The 10,000-nt window shown below is 62.3% G+C and overlaps 2 non-coding genes across 2 annotated transcripts; both read right to left on the reverse strand.

Annotated features, from left to right (window-relative positions):
• Window positions 1-273: 273 nt before the first annotated feature.
• On the reverse strand, window positions 274-427 carry LOC148998166 (5.8S ribosomal RNA). The gene has a single exon (XR_016147974.1). It is a non-coding gene; the product is annotated as a 5.8S ribosomal RNA (ribosomal RNA).
• A 295-nt stretch (window positions 428-722) lies between these two features.
• LOC148998167 (18S ribosomal RNA) lies at window positions 723-2,585 on the reverse strand. The gene has a single exon (XR_016149781.1). It is a non-coding gene; the product is annotated as an 18S ribosomal RNA (ribosomal RNA).
• Window positions 2,586-10,000: the final 7,415 nt, after the last annotated feature.

Consider the following 10,000-nt stretch of genomic DNA (forward strand, 5'->3'; position numbering starts at 1 on the left):
ACCCCCACGACGGCGTCCGCCGACCGAGGCGGGTGAGAGCCTCCTCGCGCGGGCAGCGGTGGTTTTGAAGCACCGGCAGCCGCGGAGGAGGACACCCGGGTCCTCGGAGCGACGAGGCGCCGCCCTCCCCCGAGGGGAAGACGGAGGCCTCTCCCCGAAAAGGAGAGAGCGGGGAGACGGGACGAGGGGACGGTCTGCGTTTAGGAGGACGGAGGCGGCGAGGGCCTACGACGCTCCAGCCGCGGGGCCCGGAGGCTCCGATCGATAGCAAAGCGACCCTCAGACAGACGTAGCCCCGGGAGGAACCCGGGGCCGCAAAGTGCGTTCGAAGTGTCGATGATCAATGTGTCCTGCAATTCACATTAGTTCTCGCAGCTGGCTGCGTTCTTCATCGACTCACGAGCCGAGTGATCCACCGCTAAGAGTTGTACTCTTGGTTTTTTTGGTTTTTCGAGGCCGACCGACACAAACCGGGGAATTGGGGAAAAAAAAATGAGTGGTGGCGAGACCCGGACGGGCGCCCCCTCCCCCCCGGTCGAGGGATGGGGAGGAGGTCTTTAAACCCACGGCCCCCCCCACCGGGGGGAGACCTAACGGGTACCCGTCGGGGTTGCGACTCTCGCCACTCGTTTTTCACCGAAGGGGGTTCCGGGCCCGCCGGGGCGGACCCGAGGCGTCTGGTTTGTTTCGTTCCTGGGACTTCTGTGAGGCCCGGAGACCTGTAATGATCCTTCCGCAGGTTCACCTACGGAAACCTTGTTACGACTTTTACTATCTCTAGATGGTCAAGTTTGATCGTCTTCTCGACGCTCCGCCAGAACCCAGCGAGGAGCTCCGGCGGGGCCGATCCAAGGACCTCACTAAACCACCCAATCGGTAGTAGCGACGGGCGGTGTGTACAAAGGGCAGGGACTTAATCAACGCGAGCTTATGACCCGCGCTTACTGGGAATTCCTCGTTGATGGGAAACAGTTTCAATCCCCAGTCCCGATCACGAGCGGGGTTCAGCGGGTTACCCGCGCCTCTCGGCGCAGGGTAGGCACACGCTGATCCGCCCATTGTGGCGCGCGTGCAGCCCCGGACATCTAAGGGCATCACAGACCTGTTATTGCTCCATCTCGCGTGGCTGAACGCCACTTGTCCCTCTAAGAAGTTGGACGCCGACCGCTCGGGGCCGCGTAACTAGTTAGCATGCCGGAGTCTCGTTCGTTATCGGAATGAACCAGACAAATCGCTCCACCAACTAAGAACGGCCATGCACCACCACCCACAGAATCGAGAAAGAGCTATCAATCTGTCAATCCTTTCCGTGTCCGGGCCGGGTGAGCTTTCCCGTGTTGAGTCAAATTAAGCCGCAGGCTCCACTCCTGGTGGTGCCCTTCCGTCAATTCCTTTAAGTTTCAGCTTTGCAACCATACTCCCCCCGGAACCCAAAGACTCGTGGTTTCCCGCACGCTGCCCGGCGGGTCATGGGAATAACGCCGCCGGATCGCGGGTCGGCATCGTTTACGGTCGGAACTACGACGGTATCTGATCGTCTTCGAACCTCCGACTTTCGTTCTTGATTAATGAAAACATTCTTGGCAAATGCTTTCGCTCTCGTCCGTCTTGCGCCGGTCCAAGAATTTCACCTCTAGCGGCGCAATACGAATGCCCCCGGCCGTCCCTCTCAATCATGGCCCCGGGTTCCAGAAACCCACAAAATAGAACCGGAGTCCTATTCCATTATTCCTAGCTGCGGTATTCAGCGGCGACGGGCGGCCTGCTTTGAACACTCTAATTTTTTCAAAGTAAACGCTTCGGGCCCCGAGGACCGGACACCCAGTTAAGGGCATCCGGGGGGCGCCGTGAGGCAGGGGTCCGGGACAGGCGGTGGCTCGCCTCGCGGCGGACCGCCGGCCCGCTCCCGAGATCCAACTACGAGCTTTTTAACTGCAGCAACTTTAGTATACGCTATTGGAGCTGGAATTACCGCGGCTGCTGGCACCAGACTTGCCCTCCAATGGGTCCTCGCCCATGGGTTTAGGATACGCTCATTCCAATTACAGGGCCTCGAAAGAGACCTGTATTGTTATTTTTCGTCACTACCTCTCCGTGTCGGAAATGGGTAATTTGCGCGCCTGCTGCCTTCCTTGGATGTGGTAGCCGTTTCTCAGGCTCCCTCTCCGGAATCGAACCCTGATTCCCCGTTACCCGTGGTCACCATGGTAGGCGCCGAATGTACCATCGAAAGTTGATAGGGCAGACATTCGAATGAGTCGTCGCCGCCGCGGAGGGCGCGCGATCGGCCCGAGGTTATCTAGAGTCACCAAAGCGGCCGGGGCGGCCGGAGCCGCACCCGGATGGGTTTTGGATCTGATAAATGCACGCGTCCCCGACCCCCCGAGGGGAGCCGGGTCGGCGCTCGTTTGCATGTATTAGCTCTGGAATTGCCACAGTTATCCAAGTAGCGGGTGGAGCGATCAAAGGAACCATAACTGATTTAATGAGCCATTCGCAGTTTCACTGTACCGACCGTGTGCACTTAGACCTGCATGGCTTAATCTTTGAGACAAGCATATGCTACTGGCAGGATCAACCAGGTAAACCGCCCTGTAGGGGGGGAAGGAGAACCGCGAACACGCTGGCTTCCTACACACGGGTCTCGCTCCGCCCCGAGTGCGGCCCGGGTCGGCGGGCCGGGGGCTCGGGGACGGCGCGGCCGCTCATAGGGGGCGCGTGCGGAACCCTCCTCTCTCTCTGGGGGGGAGAAGGTGTGGCCGCTGGGTCGAGGCCGTAACCGGGAAAGGGTGCCTTTCGGGCGGGGGAGGCGCGGGTGCGAAGAGCCGGCTCGAAGACTGGGAGGGTGGGGGGATGTGTCGAGCCCCCCGATCCGCTCGCCGTCCGATCCGACCGACGCGACCGCGTCCTCCGCCCGCCGTGGCGGACGTTCGTTTCAGACGGGTCTTCTGAGTCTCCCGAGGTCGACGCGGCCTGCTTTCCCCGGAGGGAGGCCGCGTCTAGAGTCGACGCGCAGAGCGGGGAGGAGCAAGCTGCCCATAGCGGTCTCTCGACCGGGCAGGGGCCGTCCCCAGGCGCGTCCGAAGTTCCAATCGATCAGGCTAAACACCCCTCGCGTCGACGGCCCGGGAGGAGGGGGTGCGCTCCTCTCGGGCCCCGGGGGGTGGGCAACCCGGAGGCGCCCGTCACACGGAGATCCGTTACCTTGTCCGAGCGGGGCGTTTGTCCCCTCCTCGACAAAACCCCGAAGGCCCGTTTTAGGACCGTCTTGGCACCGACGGAAGCTCCGCCGCGCCCACCGATACCGTCTCGCCCCGGGCACGAAGCGCCCTCCCGGGTGACCGGCCCGGGAGGCGGGCCGTCCTGGTAAACTCTTTCGACTTCACGTTTAGGGACTCTGTCCCTTTTTTCCGGAGGGGGGCCTTTTCCTCCAGAGCGCCCTGGTTACCGCCTGCCTGCCGACCCCAGACGACGCATCCTCCCCAGGATGTCGGAAACCGATACCGAGCAACGCTTTTTTTTTTGGTCCGTCACCTTGTCCGAGCGGGGCTCTCGTCCCCTTCCTCGACAAAACCCCGAAGGCCCGTTTTAGGACCGTCTCGGCACCGACGGGTGCTCCGTTCACGCCCACCGATACCGTCTCGCCCCGGGTCCGAGGCACCCACCCAGGTCACCGGCCATGGAGACGGGCCGGCCCTGGGGAACTCTTTCGACTTCACGTTTACGGACTCTGTCCTTTTTTTCCGGAGGGGGGGCCTTTTCCTCCAGAGCGCCCTGGTGACCGCCTGCCTGCCTGCCTGCCGACCCCAGATGACGCATCCCCGCCTGGATGTCAGAAACCGATACCGAGCACCATTTTTTAGCCCGTCGCCTTGTCCGATTGGGGCGCTTGTCCCCTTCCTCGACAAAACCCCGAAGGCCCGTCTCAGGACCACCTCGGCACCGACGGGGGCTCCGCCAGGCAGACGCATTCGCTCGTGCCCGAAAACGAGGCGCTCTCCCCGGTCGCCAGCCGGGGGAGGTTCGTTAGCATTGGGAATCTCGTTCGCACGCAACAGCACGGACACTCGCCGTTTACCCAGACCGACCGTTCGACAAGCATATGCCTGGGGTGCACTTTTTCCATAAAACCAGCCCGTCTTTTCCTGGAGGTCTCGTACTTCCAGAGCTCCGACGGGGGCGCAGTCTGGATTTTATATGCCCACCCAGAGCGAGTCTGAGTGGGACTCACGACGGTCTGATCAATGGTAGGGGGTGCTCTGTGTTTTGCACCACCACACTTGCCCTCTTCCATACAGCCCCGAAGGCCCGTTTTAGGACCGTCTTCCCTCCAGGTCGAGCTCCAGGGGGTGTCGGGCGAATCTGACTCTGGCCCAGGACGGGGCCACCCTCCCTGGGCTGGCCAGGGAGGTCTGAGACCATGGAGCTTTAGAACCACACCACGTCATTGGACTTAGTCGATTTTACTCAAATTTTTTGGCACCAGAGCCGGACCCCGCCACGCGCGCCGGGCTCGTGCCCAGGAAAGACGCACCCTGCCTGGGGTGCACTTTACATAAAACCGGCCTGTCTTTTCCTGGAGGTCTCGTACTTCCAGAGCTCCGACGGGGGGGCGTAGTCTGGATTTTATATGCCCACCCAGAGCGAGTCTGAGTGGGACTCACGACGGTCTGATCAATGGTAGGGGGTGCTCTGTGTTTTGCACCACCACACTTGCCCTCTTCCATACAGCCCCGAAGGCCCGTTTTAGGACCGTCTTCCCTCCAGGTCGAGCTCCAGGGGGTGTCGGGCGAATCTGACTCTGGCCCAGGACGGGCCACCCTCCCTGGGCTGGCCAGGGAGGTCTGAGACCATGGGGCTTTGAACCCACGTCACGCCATTGGACTTAGTCGATTTTTCTCAATTTTTTTGGCACCAGAGCCGGACCCCGCCACGTGCGCCGGGCTCGTGCCCAGGAAAGATGCACCCTGCCTGGGGTGCACTTTTCAGAAAACCAGCCTGTCTTTTCCTGGAGGTCTCGTACTTCCAGAGCTCCGACGGGGCGTAGTCTGGATTTTATATGCCCACCCAGAGTGAGTCTGAGTGGGACTCACGACGGTCTGATCGCTGGTAGGGGTCCTCTGTGTTTGCCACCACCACGCTTCCCCCTCTCTCATACATCCCCGAAGGCCCGTTTTAGGACCGTCTTCGCTCCAGGCGGAGCTCCAGGGGTGGCGGGCGAATCTGAATCTGGCCCAGGACGGGCCACCCTCCCTGGGCTGGCCAGGGAGGTCTGAGGGCATGGAGCTTTGGAACCACACCACGTTATTGGACTCTGTCTATTTTTTCCCCCAAACTTTGGCACCAGAGCCGGACCACCACACCATGTGCGCTGGGCTCGTGCCCAGGAAAAGATGCACCCTGCCTGGGGTGCACTTTTCAGAAAACCAGCCTGTCTTTTCCTGGAGGTCTCGTAACTTCCAGAGCTCCAGCGCGGCGTAATCTGGATTTTTACATGCCCACCCAGAGTGACTCTGAGTGGGACTCACGACGGTCTGATCGCTGGTAGGGGGTCCTCTGTGTTTGCCACCACCACGCTTCCCCTCTCTCATACATCCCCGAAGGCCCGTTTTAGGACCGTCTTCGCTCCAGGCGGAGCTCCAGGGGTGGCGGGCGAATCTGAATCTGGCCCAGGACGGGCCACCCTCCCTGGGCTGGCCAGGGAGGTCTGAGGGCATGGAGGTTTGGAGCCACCGCACATTTTTTGTACTTTGTCGTTTTTCGAGATCTGGGCTTCAGAGTCGAGCCCAGGCTCCGTTTCAAGGTGGGCATTGGGCTTCGTTCTTGCCCAGGAGACCCGCACCCTGCCTGGGATGCACTTTTCAGAGAAACCGGGCCGCCTTTTCCTGGAGGTTCTCGTGTTTTTCAGAGCTCCACCACAGCAGAGATTGAATCCTCTTCCCCAGCCAGAGTGCACCCTCTCTGGCTTGGGTGAGTGCCTTGAGTGCCCTGGAGGTCCGAACCAACAGCACGTTTATGGACTTTGTCTATTTTTCCAAATTCGACTCCAGAGTCAAGCCGGCCAAGGGGCTCTCTGAAGGCCCCTCTCTCCCTCCCTCATCCTCTACAAGAGCCCCATGGTCCGTTTTAGGACCGTCTTCGCTCCAGGCGGAGCTCCAGGGGTGGCGGGGGAAATCTGAGTCTGGCCCAGGACGGGCCACCCTCCCTGGGCTGGCCAGGGAGGTCTGAGGGCATGGAGGTTTGGAGCCACCGCACCTTTTTGTACTTTGTCGTTTTTCGAGATCTGGGCTTCAGAGTCGAGCCCAGGCTCCGTTTCAAGGTGGGCATTGGGCTTCGTTCTTGCCCAGGAGACCCGCACCCTGCCTGGGATGCACTTTTCAGAGAAACCGGGCCGTCTTTTCCCTGGAGGTTTTCGTGTTTTTCAGAGCTCCACCACAGCAGAGATTGAATCTGCTTCCCCAGCCAGAGTGCACCCTCTCTGGCTTGGGTGAGTGGTGCCTTGAGTGGCCAGGGCCAACATCACCCACGGGCATCGGGCTTTATTCGTGCCCATGAGACCCGCACCCTGCCTGGGATGCACTTTTCAGAGAAACCGGGCCGTCTTTTCCTGGAGGTTTCGCGTTTTTCCAGAGCTCCACCACAGCAGAGATTGAATCTGCTTCCCCAGCCAGAGTGCACCCTCTCTGGCTTGGGTGAGTGCCTTGAGTGGCCAGGGCCAACATCACCCACGGGGCATCGGGCTTTATTCGTGCCCAGGAGACCCGCACCCTGCCTGGGATGCACTTTTCAGAGAAATCGGGCCGTCTTTTCCTGGAGGTTTCGCGTTTTTCCAGAGCTCCACCACAGCAGAGATTGAATCTGCTTCCCCAGCCAGAGTGCACCCTCTCTGGCTTGGGTGAGTGCCTTGAGTGGCCAGGGCCAACATCACCCACGGGCATCGGGCTTTATTCGTGCCCATGAGACCCGCACCCTGCCTGGGATGCACTTTTCAGAGAAATCGGGCCGTCTTTTCCTGGAGGTTTCGCGTTTTTCCAGAGCTCCACCACAGCAGAGATTGAATCTGCTTCCCCAGCCAGAGTGCACCCTCTCTGGCTTGGGTGAGTGCCTTGAGTGGCCAGGGCCAAAATCACCCACGGGGCATCGGGCTTTATTCGTGCCCAGGAGACCCGCACCCTGCCTGGGATGCACTTTTCAGAGAAATCGGGCCGTCTTTTCCTGGAGGTTTCGCGTTTTTCCAGAGCTCCACCACAGCAGAGATTGAATCTGCTTCCCCAGCCAGAGTGCACCCTCTCTGGCTTGGGTGAGTGCCTTGAGTGGCCAGGGCCAACATCACCCACGGGGCATCGGGCTTTATTCGTGCCCAGGAGACCCGCACCCTGCCTGGGATGCAGATCGGTTTGTGTGAGTCCTGGTTGGGTGAGCGTTACCCTTCTACATCACCCCCAAGGCCCGTTTTAGGACCGTCTCGGCTCCGGGCGGACAGCCGGGGGGCAGGGGGCGAATCTGCCTCCGGCCCGGGTCGGAGCTCCCTCCCCGGGGCCGTGCGTGGAGACCCGTCGCGCCCGGAGCTCCCGTGCAACCCCACGTTTTGGACTTGGGTTTTGGAGCGAGCGAGCGGGGTCGAACCCCGGGGGCCGAGCCGCCACGGAGTCCCCGAGCCCCGGGGACGAAGCCCCGGGAGCGAGGTCCCTCCGTGGAGGCGCGAGCCCCCAGGGCCCGGCCGCCCGCCCGGGGAGGAGAGCGCACGCTCCCCTACCCCTCAAAACCCACGTGGCTGGTTGCAGCAGACCCTGTGCACCGGAGGTTCCTCCAGGAGCGCGGGGCTGGGTGCTCTAAGCCCAAGTCATACAGGCAACCATGCCTCCCCGGGACTCCCCCTGCGAGCGGCGGCTGTTTGAAGGACGGTAACCCCACTGCACGGGGCTTCAAACGACCGTAGCTCGCCGAAGGCGGCTCCGATCGACGCCAAATTTTTATGGGCTGGAGAACGGGACGAGACCTTTCGAATGAGACCGCCCCCAGCCCCGTGGGCCCCCGGGGGCCCGAGATACGGGCCCCCAAAGCGCCCCGGAAGCGGAAAAACGCAAATATCTCGCCGAAAACTCGACGTGCCCGGCCGAGGCCGGGCTCATTCGAACCGTCTCGCCGAGCTGAACGCGTCCATATGCGTTTCGTCGTTTTTGGTCGAGTATTCGCGGAGATATCGGCCGAAAACCCTCGGCCGCGCTCTGAAATGGCGCCCGCCGATGACGTCACGATCCCGGGAGAAAATCGCCCGTATCTCCGCGACGCGAAGGCCCAGAGAGCTCAAATTTGGGTGGCGAGGTCCCACGGGGGCCCTCGCTCGAACCAGGGCGGCGGCGGGCCCCGGGGACGCCCCCTACCGGATCGCCGTTCGCCGGGACCCCCGACTTTGAACGGCTATAACTCGGGGACCCGGGCGAGTTGGACCTCGTGGGTGGGCTCTTTCGAAAGGCCCCGTCCGGCACTACGGTCGATTCGAGTTTGGGGAAGATTGGCCCAGGGGTTCGCGAGATATAAGCCAAAAAACGCCGCGCCTTTGACCGGGCCTAACTCCCTGACCCCGAGGCCCCCGGGGACGCGGGTGGCCTCTTTGGATAGGGCCCCTCGAGGCCTACGGAAGACCCGAGTTTGAAATTTTTTCGCCCGGCCGTCTTCGAGATATCGGCGAAAAACGGAATCTTCCCGTCCGGTGGGTGGGTGTGGGTGTCTCCGGGGGGCGGGGGGACTTCCAGGACCCCGGGGGGGGGGCCACCTGGCCGTGCCCGAGGACGGTGCACCTCCCTGGGTGTGCCGTCAGAGCCTCCGGGGCCCCGGAAGTCCCCGCCCGCTGCACGTTTTCGGACTTTGAGGGATTTTCGGGCCCGGAAAAGGGCCCCGAATTCGAACGCACGTAGCTCGGGGACCCGGGGGCCCAGAGACACCGGACTCGGGTCAAGTGTGGCGTCCCGGCGGGCCCCTCGCAAAGAGCCCGCCCCCGAGCTCCGGGGCCCCCGGGTCCCGGAGAAAAGGGGCCCGACGTGTCGGGGGGGCGCCCGGGAAGGAAAGGTCCCAGGGGCCCGGGGGAGGCGGGTTCCGAGAGGGCCCGTGGGGAGCCCCCGACACCCGAAAGGGCGAGCCGCTGGGACCTCCCCTCTCCGAGATACGGGCCGTTTTCTCCGAAAGTCGCCCGCGCGTAACGGGGCCCATCTCGGGACCGGGAGGTCCCAGCGGCTCGCGGCGGCGGGTGCGGGGCCCGCTCTCGGGGACCTTGCTCCTCCCGCCGTCCCGAGCCACGGGGACCTTCCGGTCCCGAGATACGGCCACTTCCTGTCCAGCTTTGACCGGGTGTAACTCGAAAAGTAAGCCGAGTTGGGGCTCCACACTCGGGGCTATTGGGGGCCTCTGGGAGGGCCCCACACGCCGGGTGTATGGGGCCCCAACTCGGCTTGGTTCCGGAGATATGGCCCTTTAAAGTTTCAACTTTGACCGGCTGTAACTCGAAAAGTGAGCCGAGTTGGGGCTCCACACTCGGGGGTATTGGGGGCCTCTAGGAGGGCCCCCCACGCCGGGTGTATGGGGCCCCAACTCGGCTTGGTTCCGGAGATATGGCCCTTTAAAGTTTCAACTTTGACCGGCTGTAACTCGAAAAGTGAGCCGAGTTGGGGCTCCACACTCGGGGGTATTGGGGGCCTCTAGGAGGGCCCCCCACGCCGGGTGTATGGGGCCCCAACTCGGCTTGGTTCCGGAGATATGGCCCTTTAAAGTTTCAACTTTGACCGGCTGTAACTCGAAAAGTAAGCCGAGTTGGGGCTCCACACTCGGGGGTATTGGGGGCCTCTAGGAGGGCCCCCCACGCCGGGTGTATGGGGCCCCAACTCGGCTTGGTTCCGGAGATATGGCCCTTTAAAGTTTCAACTTTGACCGGCTGTAACTCGAAAAGTAAGCCGAGTTGGGGCTCCACACTCGGGGGTATTGGGGGCCTCTAGGAGGGCCCCCC

This window comes from Pimephales promelas, chromosome 2 (assembly GCF_988280905.1).
Source record: "Pimephales promelas chromosome 2, fPimPro1.hap1.1, whole genome shotgun sequence".
Taxonomy (NCBI): Eukaryota; Metazoa; Chordata; class Actinopteri; order Cypriniformes; family Leuciscidae; genus Pimephales; species Pimephales promelas.